A 22,032-nucleotide genomic window follows, 5' to 3' on the forward strand; every position below is an offset into this window, starting at 1 on the left:
ATCGTGTCTTCCATCTCAAAGAACTCAGCCATGTCTCTGTGACGTGCTCTGAACAAGGATATCTTGGTGTTAGGTTCAAGTAGATTCCACTGCTGCAGCCTTGATCCAAGCAGCTCTGCCTTCACCTTTGACAGCGAGAGATCTCTTACAAGATCATTTAAGTCTCCCTGGTTCAGAAGGTGTGATTCTTGAGTGTCGGGTTCAAAAGGTTCATCATCACCATCCTCTTCACCACTGCTTACAGCTATGTTCTGATCAGCTGGAGGTGTTGGAACGGGGTTCTCGTCATCATGAGGCACAGGTTTACGAGCAGAGACGCAGTCAGCGTACTTGATGTGACCTTTATTCTTCTTGTTGAAGCTGGCGATGCTTGTGCAGCAGAAATAACAATCATCATGATGATTCTGCGGCTCACGCCATATCATGGGCACCGCAAATGGCATGCTCGCGCGCTTGCCCACCAACCACTGAGTCAAGGTTGTGTGACAGCTTGTGCAGCAGATGTGTGGTGCCCAGCTCTGTTCTCGGTCCCCCACCTTTCACCCGAAGTAGTGAAAGTAGGCGGCCTTCATTTTCACTGCTGTAGATATACTTCGCTGTTGATCTTTTTTGGTATACCGACCACAGACATAACAGAAGTTGTCAGGATGATTGGTACAGGAACGCCTACTCATCTTTATCTGAAAGAAAGAAATATAACACAAGTTAACAACAATTGTACGAAATAGACATGTTAAAGACATATGTAAATTTCATTGAAATCCTGACTTCGAGGCAATGGGAATATTTCTGTTCCTGAAAATCCTGACGTGATACAGCAAAACGGTTATGATTTTTGAAATCAGCGTACCCAAATTAGTCTTAATCAGTTTACACATCTCCAGTAAAAAAAAATTTTTGAAATTTGTTGTTCAGTGTAATTAATCGAACCGTCGAGGCCGACGATAACACCACTCGGTTATCCCGATAGTACGGAACGGGTCGCTTAAGTGGCCCGTGTCCGAAGTCGACCTGCGGCGAGGTGCGATCGCCCGGTCTACCCTCCGTGTGGGTACTTAGGTAGGTCGAATTTGGCGAGCAACCCTATCCCACGCGGGGGCTGATTGGCTCGATCGCGGTGAGACCGAAAGGTCCACCCGTGACTGGTTCCCGGCGTTAGTCCGAGAGGGTCACGACTGGATTGTCCGTCCGGTGGGCGACTTGCCGCGATTCGAGTTACGTGGCCGTCAGCACGCCGGCGGGCATGAATCCGCAACAATATATATATATATGTATGTATGTATATATATATATATATATATATATATATATATATATATATATATATATATATATATATATATATATATATATATATATGTATGAAACCGGGCGTAGTGGCGTGCGCCTGTAATCCGGCTAATCGGAGGCTTGAGTTGGAGGATCGCTTGAGGACGGGAGCTCTGCACTGGGCCACGCTATGAGAGGGTGTAGGGTAGCCCAGAATCATGGCGAAACCCAATCCTTATCCCTGTGTCGAAAGATGCGACCAGGGTTGCATCAGGAAGGACATCCGGCATAAAACCTGTGCCAAATCATTATGCGGATCATAACGGATGATCCGCTGTGGCGACCCCTAACGTGAGCAGCCGAAAGAAGAAGAAGAAGAAGAAGAAGAAGAAATATATATATATATATATATATATATATATATATATATATATATATATATATATATATATATCTTTGTTGTCTTCAATTCTTTTGCAGAAACAATGCCAAAAGAAGAGAACTGTACTTGGCAGATACCATTCAAGCAAACAAAGAAAGCATGCATTGAAGAAACAGCAAGACTTCAGAGTGATCAGATGCTTCACCATCATGAGACTGAGAACAAACGTGGAAAAACATGCCAACAAAATCGAGACAACAGACTGCTCACATCGATGAGATTGAGGAGAAATGTGCAAGGAGATTTCATAAGAATAAAGACAGACAAGAGACTGCTCGACAACATGAGACTGAGGAGAAACCGACATCAAACAAGGAAATGAGGCCATTTCGGCGAAAATTGTTGTGGTGCACTCCCAGGTTAACTTTCGCTCCAGTTTTAAACATCAGTCTTCTTAATTGTGTAATCAAGCCGAAATAACCCAATCTTGATTGGGTGACCAAACTCGTATATATGCTCACGGTCTTTCAACCGATATTTCAAGGTCACAAACAAAGGACAGTGGAACCGTCGACCATGGTTTTACCATTTTAGGAGGCTCGTCAGGACAACACACCACACATTCATTGATTTGTGACCATGAAACCAAATGCGGGTAATCCGTACACACTGGATTGGTGAGGCTGCAAGGCACAGATCGTGTCTCACAACAGCCGAGACTGCATGGACCATGAGGATGTGCAACAATGATCGTCTACCACGCAACACATTGTCTCTGCCCCGCTACACAAAAAAACAGGAGGTGGGATTGCAGTCGGTTTATAATATACCAGTGTGCCCACGGAAGCCATCTGGCATTGGAGGCAATGTGGTGTGCATGTGTGCATGACGTTTATATAAATTTTGCGACTTGATGAAATTAACTCGAGACTCGGACTTGGGACTTGCTGTCTGGGGAATTGTGACTTGAGTTTATAATGGCATGTTGACAATGTTTGGAAAATAATCGTTGAATAAACATTGAATTAAAAAGCAGGGTTTAAAGTAAGTGGTAAATAGTTTTCAGTCATGGGCGTGCATGGTTCGGTCAATGACGATATATACTGTGTACGTGTGTCCATGTGCAGTGTGCCAGCGCTCACAGCCACCAGGTCGTATACCGTTTGCCACTAAGGTTAAAGGGAGCATCCGCTCTTCAGATAGCACACCATGTCCATGTGGAAAGCACCAGTCTTACGAATGTTCGAAACAACTTTTTTCAAACCATGAACATTCATGCTGAGTCAAGGAAACTTGGTCCCTGGTCATTAACCCCATGCACATCCTGACCCATTCAAAAGATTTTGGGATGATTGAAATATGTCAGTTGACTTGGATGATTTCAACTTTGTCAATTATATCACGACTTATCTTTATAAAAGGAAAACATAAAAAAGTGTGGTATCTTAAAAGACAGCTGAAGTTAATAAGTTGTGTATTTCATTTTAACGCACATAATGAAGTTCCTTCCTTCCATGCATGTGCTGACGGGGGATCACCAGGATGGCTTATAGACTGCACTTGTGTGGTATAACTGCATAAAAGGCTCACATCCGATGCTGTGACTAGTTAATGCTCTTTATCCCAAATTGTGTGCCAGGTGTTAGATATCTTCAAAGGAAGGAGGGGACATCTGATCGTGACTTTTGAGGTCAAAAGGTCAAGGTCACCTAAAATCGTCAATATTTTTGTTTGTTTTTTAATCTGTTTTCGTCATGTTTAGCCTACAGAATGGGAATAAGTCTGAATACAAATTGGACATGGATAGCCTTTGCATTTTCAGATGCTTTCCAGTTTTATACATCTTTGTCCCTTCTTGGCTGACTTCGAGGTTTATAAACAAGGTCTCAATCACATTACAACATCCTTGTCTTACATCTCTCTTTCCCTCTCTTTTCTTTAACTTAATAAATGTTCTCAAACTTCATAAAATGCTGTCACTTTAACTTTCAAATACTATTACAGCTGTGAATAAAATAATCAAACTTTGTGAGCGCTGCTGAAGAGGTCTTTCAGCAAAGGTTATACCGGTTGGTTTGTCGTTGCCTTCCCTAGCAGTCATTTAGGGCAGGAATTTGTATTTTGTACAGGGTGAAGGCGATAACTCACCTACTCTGAGAGAAAGGCCCCCCTGGATATTTAACATTCACCAACAACCAGTTCTGGAAGATGAGTCCTTGGCTAAAACTCCTACCGATCGATGGTGCATACCTTGATGCTTTAACACAAAACACCGAGCTGTGAAAGTTTACAGCTGAGTTTTAATTCAAATGCAAACTAGACAGCGCATAGGTGAGTGCACATACCTGCAAGCTATCCAACTTGCCCCAAATTTATGAAACATGTATTCAGTGTCCCTACCTTATTACTGTTACAAAAAAACTTTTATTTTTGAAATTAAGATGGTAAACGATTAATGTTATAAGAGAAGCATTACATAGGGAAGTGATGTATTGTCTTCATCTGTATCATAAAAGAGCTGAACGTGTCTGTCAGTCCATAACGCTATATTTGAAAGGATTCCCGGTGTCATATGATAATCAAAATGGTGGTGTTGGAAAGCTAATACTCAATTTACTTTGACCAAAAATGGAAAAAGTCATATTTGCAGTGGCAGGAGTGTCTTCATGAGCTAATTCCCACATTTCTGATGTCCAGTATGAGAAGAAGAAAAAGCATGACTGAGGTTAGTGGAAGAACCACTTGGAGCAGTGTTTTATATAGTGCTGTGGAAGTGCTATTTTTGTGTTTTTGAGGAGACAGTGTAGCTAGATTAATTTGCTGGGGACAACCAGTGCCAGGTCATGAGCACAAAATAATTCCCACCCTTTCCTACGAAGGTGGGAAGACAACATGATCTTCACCTATACACATGGCACAGTGCGAGTGGTGTACTGACCCCTTCTGGAGAGGAAGGGGGTTGGGGGTGGGATAACTATCCACTGCACAAAATATATTTGCCCCACCTTGGGTGTTTCTAGTTGTCTTAACTCTTAATGTTTCAGGAATAATCTCTGCCTATAATCTAGTTGTATATCAAATCTATCTCAAAATGCAGATGCCCACTTGTCATCTCAATGGCTGTTGACATCTTTGACATCTTTCCTTTCATTTGAAAATTGTTGACATCTTTCCTTTCATTTCTTTGGAAGCTGATGAGTTACATTTATTGATCCTTGGATAATATTGATAACATAATGTCAATTGAGAATCATAAATTTGATGATGAAATAGCTGTATCTTTTAATAATTATAATCAGGCTGAATTAGAATATTATTTTGAGATGAATGATTCAGCACCAAATACATCCATGCAATATTAAACTGGGAATCAATTCTCTGAAAAATTTAAATCCCATGAACGAAATGTTTACTCTTTATTATGTGTTATCGTAAGAGGTATTAGTAAAAAAAAAAACATTTGGGAATTTGTTCTTGCTCGTTGAAAAAAAAAATCAACATGAACTGTGAAGCTAAATCAACCTAATTCTTGGAGACATGGCTCAGTGATAAACCGTGTTCTCTTTTCTCATTGCCAGGTTTTGAATTTGTAACAAATTATAGACAAACTAGAAGAGGAAGAGGAGTTGCATTATTTGTTTCCTTGAATTATGATTTTAATATTCATTGTCACTTAAATTGTATGACTCCTGTACTGGAAATGATTTCTATTGAAATTATTAATCAGAGTAAAAAGGAATTTTGATCAGTGTTATTTATAGACCACCAGGGTCCAATCAAAATTAATTCTTACAAGAATTTCAAGCTCCATTATCAAATCCCATATTCAAAGAAAAACACTACTGTTTGATGGGTGATTTTAATATTGACTTTCTTCTTTGTAGCCAAAACTCCTTTAATCAAGTTTTATTGGATATAATATTGGCGACTTTATTTATTCCGATTATACTCCGACCCACAGTATTAGCTGACCAAACAGCCACATTCATTGATAATATTTTGACGAATGTTTATCCATTTCCAGAAGTAGGAATTGTCTTCGACATTATGGACCATTTTCCAATCTTTGTCCAATTACCTGATTTAATCTATCACCTGAAACCGACTTATAGAAAATTAACTCGTTAGTTAACTTCCAGAGATATTAGTAGATAACTTAAAAAAAAGAAAAATTAAAAATGGTCAGGATTCATTGCAACTGCTTAGTAGATTCGAAGTGTAATTCATTGGTGTGAAGTCTTAATTAGGCAACATAATAATAAATCTTTCGATAAGTTTATGGAAATACTCTATAAATTCACATTTATGATGAAATCATCCCTTTGCAGACATTTCAATACTCAAATTAGTCCTGCCGAAGGGGTTGCGAGACGATTGCAACACCCATCTGTCTGTGCATGCCCACGTCCATATATTTTCACTTTAAAATTTTTTTCTCTGTGACTGCTTGTCCGATTGATATGAAACTTTCAACATTGGAGGGACCCCTTGCTTTCTCCCCTTACCCTCATCGTCAGCTGCATCCCTTCTTTGTCAGTCTCCATTTATTTTCTCCCTCCACCCTGCAGTTGGCATTTCCCCCTTCTCATACTGTTCCTTTTCTTATGTTGCGTCCTGTCCGTTCCGTGTTCTAGCTCTTGCACAAGCCTTGACTATGTATACAAAAATAAATAAATAAATAAAATTTGTGATGCATTACTAAAGAGTTCTAATATCCTTTTTTTTTAAGCAGTGATCTAAGCTTCCTGGATGAACTTGTACCTAAATCGCACAAGGACAATAATTCCAGGACATAGACAATGAATGTGTCAACACAGTATATGCGATTTGAACCTGGGATCCCGGCATCATGAGTGAATTATTCAAATGAATAAACAGGCCAAGTCTAAGTCTGCTTAATGTTATTACATTTTCATTGCTTCTTTTGAATCCAGGAACAGCTAATAATATTCACTAAAAATTAGAAACTTCACAACTTTTCATTTCCTATTTACGAAATGTTTCACTGGGTACCATAGTTGATCATTGGGTTAAGCCTTTCATGTCCAGCTTGTTGGTCGGACAATTATTCTGGAAAATGGTTGGTGGATAAGTGGTGGCTTTACAGGAATTGACAGCATCGGAAGCCTCCTTGCTGCATGTGAATTCAAGCCAGCAGGACAAGGAAGTGGAGGCCATCAAAATGGCATTCCTTCATTCATGCAGGTTCATCCTACCTTTTCCCCAGCCCACACTCTTGCACAAGTCTTAAAAAATGACACACTGATGCAGCGATGAAGATCGTTCAGAAGGAGGTTGTTTGAATGCAAGGTCTATATATTTATTACAAACGCTATGTGTTTAAGGTAAAGCAAGTGGCGGAGAGTGAAAGTATAAATTTGTTGTGTTGTTACCCACGCCAGAGGAGAGGGCATTGCATTTGGGTCTGTTTGTCTGTTTGTCTGTTAGTTATTTGCAAAAGTGAAGATTTTTCAAGTATATTTATTTGTCAGTCGATTTTGTTATTCTGTCTGTCTGTTTGTCGACTACAGGTCACAATTTTAAACCGATCTTCACGAAACTTCACCACATGGTAGAGTTTGTCATAAGGAAGATGCCCATTGTTTTTGAGGTCAAAAGGTCAACAAAGGCAAAAGGTCAACAACTTAAGTGAGATCTCTAGGTCAACAAAGGCGAAAGGTCAATAACTTAAGTGAGATTTCTAAAATCTTCAATTTTCATTCGATTGACTTGAAATTTGAAGAGGATCTATATATAAGGTCACTGAATTCAATGAGCCAATTATTTTTCAGGTCAACATAGACCAAAAGGTCAACATAGGCCCAAAGTCAACAACTAAGGTTGCATTTCTAAAATCCTCAATTTTCATCCAATTGAATTGAAATTTGAAGAGGATATATATTTCAGGTCACTGAATTCAACCACCAATTATTTTTGAGCTCCACATAGGCCTAAAGGTCAACATAGGCCGAATTTCTAAAATTGTCAATTTTCATCCGATTGACTTGAAATTTGAAGAGGATTTATATTTCAGGTCACTGAATTCAACCAGCCAATTATGTTTGAGGTCAACATCGACCAAAAGGTCAACATTGGCCAAAGGTCAACAACTTAGGTGAGATTTCTAAAATCCTTAATTTTCATATGATTGACTTGAAATTTCAAGAAGATTTATATTTCAGGTCACTGAATTAAACCACAAATTATTTTGGAGGTCCACATTGGCCAAAAGGTCAACATCGGCCAAATTTCTAAAATTGACAATTTTCATCCAATTCACTTGAAATTTGAAGAGGATTTGCATATTTGGTCATTGAATCCAACCACCAATTCTTTTTGAGGTAAAATTTGTTTCATGGATTTTGCAAGTATCGTGCTCTGCATGGCGTCTTCTTGTTTGTCTGTCTGTCTATCTGTCTGTCACCTACAGGTCACAATTTTAAACCGATCTTCACGAAACTTTACCAAGTTGTAGAAGTAGTCTCACCTCGGAAGCCTATTGATTTTGAGGTCAAAATGTCAAAGGTCAACTCAAGGTCAAACCTCTAAAAACATCAATTTCAATCTGAAAAATAATCAATTTTCATCTGATTGACCTGAGCTTTGATTAAGATTGTCAATTTTAATCTCAACAAAATGGACGATTTGATGTGTCCATGGAACCTTTGGAGAGGGGAGTGGATCTTGCAAGTATCATGATCTGCACGACGTCTTTTTCTTGTTTGTGTGTTTGTTTGTCTGCAAAGAACGTGAGTGTTTTTCTCTGCAACTGCTTGTCGGATTGACACAAAATTTTGACCATAGGAGGAACTCCTCATGAATATGTTTTAATGATAATTATAAAATCACAGGTCAGATGGTCTGGCAGCCATGTTGGAAAAAGGAAAAACTTTGAACTTCTATATCTCCAAAACTGCATCAAGGAAAAAAATTGAAACTTGGCACATAGCAAGTACTCCATTTGCTGAATAGGTGTGATTTTTATGACGTCATAGGTGCCTTCATGATGACATCATAATTGCATATGTAGAACGCTACATCCAATCAGTATGAAAATTTTTTAGGGTCATCTCGGGATAAATTCGTCCACAGAAAGATTAATGATGTCATCGGCCTTGTGGTTTGGTAGCCATATTGTTTAAAAAAAAACACTTCAAAAATCTTCTTCTCTGAAACGGCTGAGCAGATCGGGGTGAAACTTTATAGGTATGATCACCTATCCTTGAAGAAGAAAACGTTTACACCTAAGACATCATAAGTCACATGGTTTGACAGCCATATTGGATTTATGCTAAAACCTATAAAAAAAAATTCTTCTCCAGAATAGCGAGACAGATTGAGGAGAAACTTCAAAAACATGTTCCCCAAGCATTGGGAATACCAGAGTATTCATGAATAATTGATAGGTCACATGGTCTGGCAGTGATATTGGATTGAGCAAAAATCTTTTTAAAAAATTCTTTCTTTTGAACTGATTCATAGATTGACATGAAATTTCACAATCATGATCGAATAGCGATGCGGAATATATGTTTTAAATTTCAATCTAATCAGATGCATGGTCTGGCAGTCAGAATTATTTGATTTTTTGATCTGGGCTCTTTTTAAGTATTTTGTGAATATGGCTCACTTGGCTGCACCTGGATGGGTTTGAGGGTAGAGGAGCAGCAGCTGAAACCCAAATCCTATGCAGGTTCCTCCTGATTACTTCTTTGCCTTTTGCTTGTTTGGGCTCTTTCTAATTACTCCAATGCAGGACTGTACCTATTTGGATTTCCATTTGATTTCAATTGAATTTATTTTAATTCTATTCCAAATTCAATTTTAAAATAATGAATAATAATTTTTTTTAAGTCATGGGTCAGGGTCAGGTGTCCGATCAAAGTGGGGGTTGCATCAAAGTGGGACATCTTGTTATCTGGTCATCACTGCCAGCAGTTATAAATTCGAGGTTCTAATTATGTTTCATTAATTACGTAACACACCAGTACACAAACGTCACACAAAATACACCACACAAAAGAAGTCCTGGCAAGGGTCTGCAATCTCTAATTGCTCTTTTTAGTGTTTTTGAGTTTTTTTAATCCTGCCCCAAAGGGGATGCGAAACTATTGCAACACCCCTGTCTGTCTGTCTGTATGTCTGTCTATCTATCTGCATCTATATATATTTTTTCTTTTAAAATGTTTTTCTGTGCAACCATTTGTTTGATCGGTGTGAAACTTTAAATATAGGAGGGACTCCCTATGGAAAATATTTTATTGATAGTTCTGAAATCATAAGGCATGTGCTATGGCAGCCATATTGGATGAAAGGAAAAAAATTGGACATCTTCTCTGAAACTGCTCAATGAAACAAATGGAAACTTGACATATGCCATAAACTCCCCATGGATTATGTAGGGTTATGACAATGACGTCATTCATGAAGTGGTATTCCAGCCATAATTGGTTGAATCGAAATCCTTATTCCAAAAAATCTGAAACTTCATATATCTGATCTACAACCCGATGTGTGAAAAATTAAATTTATGACATCATCGGGCATGTGGTCTGGTGGCCATATTGGATTGAAAAGAAAAACTTTAAAAAAAATCTTCTTCTCCAGAACCGCTAACAGATTGATGCAAAACTTCATATATATGATCGACTTGCCATGGGGAATATAGCTTGAAACTTTTTCATATTCACCTTCATTGGCACAATCTAGCCTTAATGTGCACAAAAGTAGTTCATAAATATCCTAATAATTTATCAATAATCAATAAACCTATGGATAATGGCAATGTATGTGAGATAATAGGGGTTGAATGAATTTTACAGGTATATGGGCCATAATAGTAGTATGTTCAGTTAACGATGACCATTATTTTTGTTCAAAATGAGCATGCGAGGCTAGACTTTGTGCTCTACCGAGTGTCATGCTTGCTATAACAAGATTCCAAAATCTCCATGGATCACCAAATCCTTACTGAGAGCAATAAATAAGAAAAATAATTTGTATCTATATATTAAAACTGAAGGACCAATTTTGTGCTCCTCCTAGCGGTCGTGTCACGTTTTTCTCGGTACTGTGACCTGAGAAGTTTTGACACAGTGTACGTCAAAGTAGACACATGCACAAATCAGGGGACTTCTTCACAAGGAGTAGTGTACACCAAAAATGTCGTGTACAAGGACGTTTTGTAGGCCTCATTAGGTAAGGCCATGGAGTACATCGACTAGGATCCAGCTCTTACAAGAGCCGCCACTGGTTGTCATATTGGGCTCATGGAACGGAATCCGTCTGTGACGGGATTTTGGATAGTTATAAGTATAAGTCTAATCCCGCTGAACAAACCTGGCTTAAATACACTAATTATAAAAATGTATTTCAAATCTTTTAAGAACTGTAAAGAGAGATTATTTATTGAGGAAGATAAATGAGAAGAAAATGATATTAAAGCCACTTTGAAAATTATAAATGGCGTTACAAATAAGAGTAACAAAGATACTCTAGTGAGACAACTTAAGAAAAATAAAGTTCAAGTTGAGGACAAAAGTGCAATGGTTGAATATTTTAATTATTATTTTGTGGATATTGGACATAATTAAGCCAGGTGTATATTCCCATTACAGACAGAAGCTTTATTGATTAAAATAAATAAATCCGAATGCTAATTCATTATTTCTTTTCCCAACTCATGCAGCAGAAATTATGGATATTGTAAGTAATTTTAAAATTAAAAAGAGTGCAAGTCATGATGGAAAATTAATAATACTAGTGTGTGCCCGTATGTGCGTGCCCGTACGTGCGAGGCCGTAAGTGGAAAAAAAAAACTTTCAAACCGCGTGCCAGAAACAACAACCACACAGGCCGTTCCTTCACTCTCGCATGCCCGTACATGCATGGCCGTACGTGCAAAAAAAAAAACTTTCAAACAAACACACAGGCCGTTCCTTCGCTGTCGTAATGATAACTGGATTGGGGCATTGTGTTTATCTATAAATGCGCATAAGAAATCGAGAAATTATTAGAATACAGTAAGTCATCACTATCCGGAAGTCCGTACGTTGTAACCCATAAAGGGGAACACGCTCTAACTTGGCCATAACTTGGGAACCACATGTCCGATTAATTTCAAACCTTGAAAAGGCAAACAAACAGAGATTGCTGGAATTATAGATAGAAGATAGATACTGTGGGTTCAAAACGCCAAGCAACGTGTCCTGTCATTGATAACTTAGGATCTCTTCCCCAACGGCCACGCCTACGCAGCAACGTGTCCTGTCATTGGTAACTAAATGGCACCCTTTTCCCATCGGCCACGCCTACGCAGCAACATGTCCTGTCATTGGTTTGGTAAATAAATGGCCATAACTTAGGAACCACCTGTCCGATTAATATCAAACCTTGAAAAGGCACATACTCAGGTCCCCAGTAATATACCTGGCAAGTTTCAATTAGATCGGACCAGAGGTCATCGAGAAACAGCAGTCACACACACACACACACACACACACACACACACACACACACACACACACACACACACACACACACACACACACACACAGATTGCTGGAATTATCCAAGATATTGGTTAAAATATACTTCCTAAAATTAGAGTTCCTTTGACACATATATTCAATTTATCGTATGCCTCTGGAGTTGTACCTCGAAAATGAAAAATCTCTAAAATTGTTCCTGTTTTTTTAAAAACGGAGACTCTCAAGAGGTTTGCAATTACCACTCAATTTACTTCTTAACAACCTTCTCTAAAATTCTTGCAAAAATTCTATATATTCGAGTGAATAATTTTCTGAATGAATCTAATACTCTAATTCACAATTTTGGTTTTCAGGAGAAACACTCATACTTTATAAACATTCATTGATAAGGTCATATATACCATTGATAATAAAATCATTCCCACACAGTCAGGATTTTCGTTAACTTCTCCAAGGCATTTGATACCATCGACCATCAAGTTATTTTGCATAAATTATCATTCTATGGAATTAGAATAAAGGATTTGGAGTACTTTGAGAATTACCTTACAAATAGAAAACAGTTTGTTGTTTTAAATAATTATGAATCAAGCCAGAAACTGATCATATCTCGAATGGCTCCATATTAGGGCCGTTATTCATAATTTATATTAATGATTTTAATAAATCCTCAGATGTTGTCTTTCATTTTGTTTGCTGATAACTCAAATCTCTTATTTTCTCATGCAGATCCACACATTCTAGTTGAAACCGTAAATGTTTAACTAAAACATGTTTTGGATTGGATAACGGCTGATAAACTCTCACTGAATTTAAATAAAATCAACTACATGGTTTTTAGTAATACATTTTCCATGCTTCTGGGACCCATTTTTAGCTCACCTAGACTTTAGTCAGATGAGCTTATGTGATCGAGCAGTAAACGTAGGTGAGTCAGTCAGTCCGTAAACACTTCAGTCATTATCGCTTGAACCAAACACAAGATTTCAATGGAACTTAACCACAACCTTCATCACCTGTGATGTACCAAAGTGTATCGACTACAACAAAATCTTCACTTATTAGGGGGTCGACAAGGGGTGGAGTGTTGACCCCACCCCCCTAAAAAGAATAGGTTTTTGCTTTCTCCTCCAAAACTACGCATAATATTTCAATGAAACTTGACCACAACATTCATCACTTGTGATGGACCAAAGTATATCGACCACATCAAAATATGCGCACGTTAAGAGGGTCTCGCAGGTGGGGGGGGGGAGTGGGTTTTACCCCTCAAAATAGGTATTTCCTCTCTTCTTGGAAACTGCACACACGATTTTGATGAAACTTGACCACAACATTCATCACCTGTGATGTACCAAAGTTTATTGACTGCATCAAAATCAGAAGAATGTGTTGCATTCTTGGAACAAGATTACCCATCGGGTAGGTACTCTGCTAGTATGAATAATTTATGAAAGAAAATTTCTCGAAGTGCTGGCATTATCAATTAATTAAAGATTTTTTTTCTCAAAAATAATACTTCTTTCATTATATTCTACTCTGATCTTGTCTCGGCTGAATTATTGTTTACTTGCTTGGGTGATTTCCTTAAAGTTGCAGATAGATAAAATTTTATTGATTTTAAAGAGTTATGTGAATTATTTATAATAGAGGTTATCAATCTCATATAAACGACATATTTATATCTTGAAAGTAATTTTTTTAATTTGGATTTTTTGGGGGAATTCATCAGATTCAATTCAAATATCTAGTCAACCTTTGGCTTCGATACATTTAATCACAAGTTGAAATTATTATTGTTGAATTATTATTGTTGTTGAAATGCACAATTATTATTGTTGAAATGAGTGGACTGAAAAATACTTTATTCTGCTTATGAGTGGGTCAGTCAAATTCCAGATATTATGTAATTTCTGTCAGTATGTGCTAGACCCCCGCCAACATCTCTCTGTTCCTGTCTCTGTCTCTGTCTGTCTCTGTCTGTCTCTCTCTCCCCGTCTCTCTGTCTCTCTCGCCCCCTGGTGGCAATTCATTTTTCTGGTGTGGTGTCATGGTGGCTCTGTGCAGCTGTTCTGTGCTGTGGTGAGTTGTCAGTGTGTTTTTTCCCCCTCCTGCCACCTCCCATCCCTCCTCCCCCCATCTTTTTCTATACCCATGTGTTTTTGACGTCTTTCTCTTCACTTCTCTACACCTTTGCCTTCGAGAGAGAGAAAGATTGAGAGCAGGCCCATTCTGGGTGTGGCCTACCCACTTTGACGACGCTTTGTAAGCCTGTTTGCTTATAATGCGTTTCTGTTATATATTTTAGTTTTGACTTATTTCAGTTTGGTACCTTCTTTTTCCGAACCAGACAAGAAGGGAGTGATAATATCGCCATCATGGTGAATGCACCCTCTTGTAGTGAGGCATGCAAGGGATTAACTAGGAAGCGTGCATTTGCATGCATGCGTCCTGAAGGAGTTCCCTTCGGGGACATTGTCCTCACGGTTGGGAATATAATCAGTGATGAAAATATTCATGCCACATCACGTATGAATCAGAAATCAGAAAAATTGGTGGATTTTTTTTTTGGGGGGGAGACCATCACTGGTTGCGGCCAAATGTAATATACCATACTTCGTCCAATGGAGGTCAAAACTTAGTTCATGTGAAGTGCTGCATCATGGCCTTTCGCTTGTCCTCCATCAAACGCCTCCTATATGCTGAACACCTGCCAAACCACCCCTTAACCTGTCACATTTTGCAACAAGCGGACAGTTTCGGCGATGGTCTCGAAGTATTCCTGACACACCTCAAGGTTGCAGATACATCGGTACTCCCCTTATTTTATTAGAGCCTTCTCAATGCCTGGAAAGGACTCTCTGTGAGTCACAAAGTGGACGTATACTCCCAGGGATGTACGAAGCTGAGCCGCTATATTTTAACCCTCTCTTTCCTCATATATTCAGGAGTCGTGAATTGTGCCAGCAGTTCAATGATGTAGGCATCAACAAAGTATGACACCTATGGCCAAACTCTTATGTAGGGTGGAAGACTGTGGAGGAAATCTCAACTTAAACAGAGATTCGATCCAAGAGGACACTTGGGCTAATAATGAGAAAAGTTGTGCAAAAAATTCATCAGTTACGACTACTATGGACTCAAAACGCTCATGTCCATCCTGATGAACCCTATTTTCCGAGACTGCTCTTTGACTGTTCTCCCCAAGATTTCCCCCGTTAGCACAGGGACAAATGAACTACATACTGCCACCAGCAAGAATCTGTACAAGTCATGTTTGAAGATAATTCTCCGCGTTTCACTACCAAAGGGAGTGTCACGTTGGAAGAGGCTACTTCTTGCCGGTCCTCCCTCTGAACCTGTATGGGAATCAATGTATTGTAAACTATCACCAAAAGAACGGGAGATCTCCAGTGGCACCTTGCCCACTGGATCATCCCATAGAACACATATGCCAGGAACCTTGTCCCAAATCTGCATGCTGCCCATTTTGTCCTGTAAACAAGGACGTATTTCATGTTTTTTATTGACTGTGAAAAACTTATTCCATAATTTCATTGGTTAAATTTTGTTTCTCTCAAAATGAATTTCACGTTTAATTGTCAATGATTTATTTTTGGTGTAAAAACGAAAAAAACCAACATGGCAAAAAGTATGAACTGCGATGTTTTTTTTGTTGGTATAGCAAAGCTTGCTGTATATTTATCTCGAAAGGAGAAGAGAAGTGGAAAACCCCTTCAACAATGCAATGTAATGTCATTTCTCAGTGCGCTTGTTTCTGGAAGGTTAAAACTTGAATTTAAATTTTCCAAAGCCACGGATATTGTTGATGATTTTGTGGAAAAATGGCGCTTGGAGGGTGTTTGCGAGGTACAGGAAAATGATTTGGTATTATTTGTTTGATATCATTCCTAAAATGATGTAAAAATTTTGGAATTTTTATAATTGCTTTATTTTTACTGTTGTACTTTTCTTTTATTTCAAATGAACATTTTTTTGATTTTCTATTCCTGTTTTTGCCACTCGTTTTAATCCTTTCTCTCTTCTTCATTTTCTTGGTATTTTCTGATTTGTAAATTGTACATACATATATTTTTACTTTTGTAATAAAAGGACTCCAAAAGTCTGTCTCTGTCTCTGTCTCTCTCTCCCACACTCATTTTCTCAATGCATCAGTAAAATACGTATAGACATTTTTTTTATTGTACGTACTTTGTAGATGCATTGACTTTCTCAATAATGCTTACTTTATAGACATATGTTCTTAATATCTACTTCCATCAAGTCGTGTCCGACTTCTGGTGTTATTCATGATGAGATGTCTCCAAACATCCTTATCCAGCATTGCTTCCTGAAGCTCTGGCAGAGAAAGCTTGATTGCTGCATTTACCCCATACATCCAGCACATATAAGGTCTGCCTCATCCTCTTCTTCCCCCTAGCATACCCAGCAAAGTTGACTTCTCTAGACTGAGCTATTTGGGTATTTTGTAGACGTTGAAAGCTTATCCTCAATGTCACTCAACAGCATAACAGTCCATGGTGTCGACATTATTAATAGTACATAATTTATAGACGTGCTCACATTCTAATTGTCTACACTTTATGGAGGTACTTGGTTGAAGAAAGATAACATGTAATACTGGTTCCCACCAGGTGGCGTTTGTGGCCTACGTTGGCACATTATGTGCGGACAGACAGACAGATGGACAAGCAAACAAACGAACAAATAGACAAACGGACCCAAATGCAATACCCTCTCTTCTGGCAAATGTAATTATAGACTTCCACTCTCACAACACACTCAAAATAATAGCTATATCCTATATACATGCCTAAAATCACCATACCAATCATGCCTCACCCAACTGGGCCATCAGTCAAGGAGTATTCGTCACTTCATCCCTTTACCCCGACACAACTCTGCCAGTGCAGGCCAATGAATAGCGATTTATACATGTGGCATCCACATGTAAATGCAAATATGAAAACTGAACATTTTCAAAGTGGGGGGGAGAGAGAGAGAGGAGAGAGAGAGAGAGAGAGATTAGAGAGAGAGAGAGAGAGAGAGAGAGAGAGAGAGAGAGAGAGAGAGAGAGAGAGAGAGAGAGAGAGAGAGAGAGAGAGAGAGAGAGAGAGAGAGAGAGAGAGAGAGAGAGAGAGAGAGAGAGAGAGAGACAGAGACAGAGACAGAGACAGATATATATATATATATATATAGATGGAGATATAGATATATATAGAGATGGAGATATAGATATAGATGTAGAGAAATATCCTTGATGTCAATAGATGTTGCCATGGAAATGCTGCATCTTCATTCCCACTGTGGAGGATCCTTGCTCAGCAAAGCCACTATGCAAAGAGCAAGCGCAGATTCCAAAGCAGGGATGCCCACTGTTCACAGCACCTGAGAAGTCTCAAGGCTGTCCATGGTTTTCTCATATTGACCATGTGTCCTTATTGTGAGGCTGAAAATACCCTCATCTTTCCCTCTGTGTGTTTATTAGCCCCATTTGGACTTGGTCTGAAAAAGAGGCTTATGGATTGGTCTCAATTTTTGTGTCCGTGTGTCCGCAACCATATCTTGTGCATGTATGGACCGATTTTATTTGTACTTGGCAAAAAAGATAACACGTGATGGTATACATAAGCACGTCATTAATTTTCGACATCAGATACAACATGGCCGACTGGTGACCATTTTGTTACTTAAACGTTTCCCCAACCATTTCTCAGACATGCATGGTCCAATTTTGTTCAAACTTGGCACAAGCACTGTACACAATGGCATACATGTGCACGTTGCTTTATTTTTTGATCTGATCAAAGAGGGCCGGCGGGTACACTGGCGGCGATTTTAGTTCTAAAAAAGAAAATCCAGTGTCAAACACATCCTTAACCATTTCTCGGACATGCATTTACCGATGTGGTTGAAACTTAGCACAGATAATAATCAATGATGGCTTACATAAGCCCGTCATTTTTTTTAATCGACATCAGATCCAAGATGGCCGACTGGCGGCCATTTTGTTACTTAAATGTTTCTCCAACCATTTCTCAGACATGCATGGTCCAATTTTGTTCAAACTTGGCACAAGCACAGTGCATGATGGCACACATGTGTCCCTCACTTTATTTTGTGATCTGATCAAAGATGGCCGACTGGTAGACTGGCAGCCATTTTAGTTAGTCATAAAAATGGCTCGCCCTTTAATGCCATACAACAAAATTACTAAAACAATGGGGGGGGCTATGACATTTTATGTCTTTTTTACTTGTTTCTCAAGCTCTGAGAATGTTTTTTTTCTGAATGAGATTGTGTTTTTCCTCGTGTCCCTTTTTATGTTTTTGTATCTGCAAATCTGTGGATTAAGGAAATTTTAACTGCATTATAGAGCTACATTATGTATGTTTTTAGATCCTCGTGGAGGATCTCTTTAATCTTACTCACGTTGTTGTTCTTCATCTTCTTCTTGTGGACTTTTTTGTTTCACAGCCTACAGATTTCATCGAAACTTCCTGAAACTTGGCATATATATGTAAAAATAACCTGCGCAGACAGTAACTATCTCGGATTTGGAAAATTCCTCCTAGAAAAAAAGTTATGACGTCAAAATATCTCCGCTATTGGAAATCGGCTAAAAAATTATCTCCAAAACGAGGCAAGCTTTTTGAATTCTGTTTGCGGGAATCGAACAGGGCATTAGCAGAGCTGAATTACCACACATATGATACATCACTATGACGTCATATCAATTTTTATGACATCATTCCTATTTTTTGACATTTTTTGTTTCACAACCCAGAGTTTTCATCAGATCTTCGTGAAACTTGCCATGTATATACAGGAAGCCCACATATAGGCAGTAACCATCTTCAAATTTGGAAATTCTTCCTAGAAAAAAAAAGTTGACGTCATAATATCGCCGCTAATGGAAATCGCCTATACCATTATCTCTGAAACTCGGCAAGCTGTTTGAATTTTGTTTGCGGGAATCAAGCCGGGCATTAGCGCAGATAATTTATCACAAACCTGATACATCACAATGACGTCATATTCGTTTTTATGACGACAACTAGGTAAGCTTTTTGAATTCTGTTTGCAGGAATCGAACAGGGCATTAGCAGAGATTAATTACCGCACATATGATACATCACTATGACGTCATATCAATTTATATGACGTCATTCCTATTTTTTGACATTTTTTGTTTCACAACCCAGAGTTTTCATCGGATCTTCATGAAACTTGCCATGTATATGCAGATAGCCCACCCGCAGGCAGTAACCATCTCCGATTTTGAAAATTCTTCCGAGAAAAAAGTTGACGTCATAATATCGTCGCTAATGGAAATCGCCTCTACCATTATCTACGAAACTCGGCAAGCTGTTTGAATTTTGTTTGCGGGAATCAAGCCGGGCATTAGCACAGATAATTTATCGCAAACCTGATACATCACAATGACATCATATTCGTTTTTATGATGACATCATTAAGAGGACGAGGATCTTAGCTCATTTGAGCTTGTTTTTTTTAATGGTTGCAATCACATGCTCATTATGAACTGAGACACAATGGATGTATTGATGTGCATCCATTTTGTTAAGAATGTTTCAAACCCGTTACAAATTAAGTTCACTTGTTATTTTACACAAGTTTGAATATTCACAATACAGGTAAATGTATTTGGGTTTGTTAAATTGTTGAGTTATGATGAGTGCTTTACCTGTGCCCACCCATCTCTAATGCTTCATGGTACCACTTTAATTCAAATTTAAAGATATCTACTCTTTCTGTGCCACTACCTTTTTGCGAGACCATTCCATGCATTGACTACTCTCTGACTGAAAGAAAGACCCCTGACTTATTTCAGTCCTAACTCTCCTCTTCTTTATTCTCAAGCGATGGTCTCTGGTCCTATCACTGTCTATTCCACTGAAAAGCTCTTCTGCACTTATTTTGTCTATACCCTTCATTATCTTAAACATCTCAATCAAATCCCTTTGTAACCACATCATTTCTCATGTATGAAGTTCTGTCTCCTTCAGCCGCTCATCATAGCTTACTCTAGCTCACCCTGGAATCAATTTATTTCCCCTCCAAGACCATCTGGCCTGGTAGTATGAGCTTTTAACAGTTTGTTAAAAATATGTAATGCTCACTTTGAGGAAAAATTTAGAAAACCTCAGCTAACCCAAACCTCTTACTTGAAGGTTGAGCTTCCTCTCATTCTATGTCTCCTCTTTTCATGTTTGTACATTCCCTTGTTTGTGTCCAAATGCAGTACCAGTGCCTCATTGGCAGTTTGATGCCTTTTTACTCACCTCACTCTCCCACAAGTCTAGATTTTGTCTTTTTAAAATATGGACAAAATGCAAGAATGACCATTACCTTGGATTCCAAAGTTTTACCAGGATGAGCTAAACCACTGTAGAAGGAAACCTTCCATTTTATACACCGTCCTTCTCAATACACCTGAAAAGTAATAACCCTCATCATCAGAGTATACTGGGCTTCAAATGGCTCATCAAGTAATCATCGCTGCATTGATGGAAACAACACCACACTGTAACTTGGCAGGACATAATTCTATATTTCATAAGCTGCCCCAGAATCAGACAAGTGCTCTCCAGCAACAGATGGATTCTAATCGTGGGAATAAATCCAAAACCTTGACATGGTTGGCGTAGTTCCTCGGTCTGGAAATTTACAAGGCAAGTCGGTTAGTCCCGTAAACAGTAGATCTCGTAAACAAATGATCAAGATTTTCAGAGAAGGGCATATAATAGAGTTTTGCTGCCAAATGAATGTCATGCTTAAGGGCCCAAAAATTGGTGGGAATTTTATTTTTTTTCTGCTGCTGACTTTCAAAACCTTTAATATCCTAAAACAATTCCCCAAGCAAAAATACCATTTCTTTCCTGTAGTAATTCTCTGCAGACTACTGTATTATATGAGAGTACAACTCTCATATATAATAGTTCTAACTGGAGCATTTTTTTGTCTGGGCATGGAGTACAATCATACTACATTTGTAGGGATGGCATGGGAAAAATAATTGAGCCGTAGATAATTAGCAATGTCCTGGCAGGATGTCTTACAGGTATGTGCATTCACCTTTGAGCTGTCTAACCTGGGTTTGAATCTTCACCAAGCTCTAAACTGTCACCCCGGTGTTTCCCATGCAAGGTGAGACATCAATATTTATGCTGTCCATCGGAAGGATGTTCTGCCGGAGGATCCTTCTGTCAGAACTTGTCGCTGGTGGATGTTAAACATCTCACTATGTCTTTTGTGAAGAGTCGGCGGGTTATAGCTAGCACCCGAAAGAAATTAAATTTAAAATCTTCAATAATTACCTTCGGTGGAATGTCAAGCCTGGCTAGCTGGTTCACGAAAGACATGGGGCAAAACATTTTCTAGGTGATTACCCAATAAGTTGAAAAAAATTGGGGCTGTTGAAGTAGCAGTAGTAAGTATTAGAGCAGATAATCTATATAATAACAAAGTTATTTGTCTGTTCGTGAGTGTGTATTGCTGATTTCCACCCATTGGTTGGATAGCTTGCCTGACTCCACCCACAATTGTAAACTTAAAAATCATATAGCTGCCATTTGGGTCATATGCAAAGCCAAAGACATCTTCAGAGCTGACATATTCACAAACACCATGCCCTCCCTTATAAATTTTCCCTTCGGTGTAAAACGACCAAAGCGACTATTAAAAGGATCATCAAATATTGAAGGATTGGAGCTGATAGGTATCACAGGCCTTGTGAAGGCCACAACAGTCACAGGCCTCAGCCTTCAGTCCTTAGGCTTCTGTCCTTTGGGTATCAGCCTATGGGCCAGTACAAACGGAATATATCCGAGCTTTATAACCACGATG

The 22,032-nt window shown here is 38.6% G+C and overlaps 1 protein-coding gene across 1 annotated transcript in view; it reads right to left on the reverse strand.

The window, feature by feature from the left end:
• LOC147011938 (protein kinase C alpha type-like) overlaps window positions 1-22,032 on the reverse strand; it is a 334,968-nt gene that overhangs the window by 196,481 nt on the left and 116,455 nt on the right. The window lies entirely within an intron of this gene.

Source organism: Eptatretus burgeri, chromosome 15, assembly GCF_056783735.1.
Source record: "Eptatretus burgeri isolate ZD-2024b chromosome 15, Ebu_testis_v1, whole genome shotgun sequence".
In the NCBI taxonomy this organism is placed as follows: domain Eukaryota; kingdom Metazoa; phylum Chordata; class Myxini; order Myxiniformes; family Myxinidae; genus Eptatretus; species Eptatretus burgeri.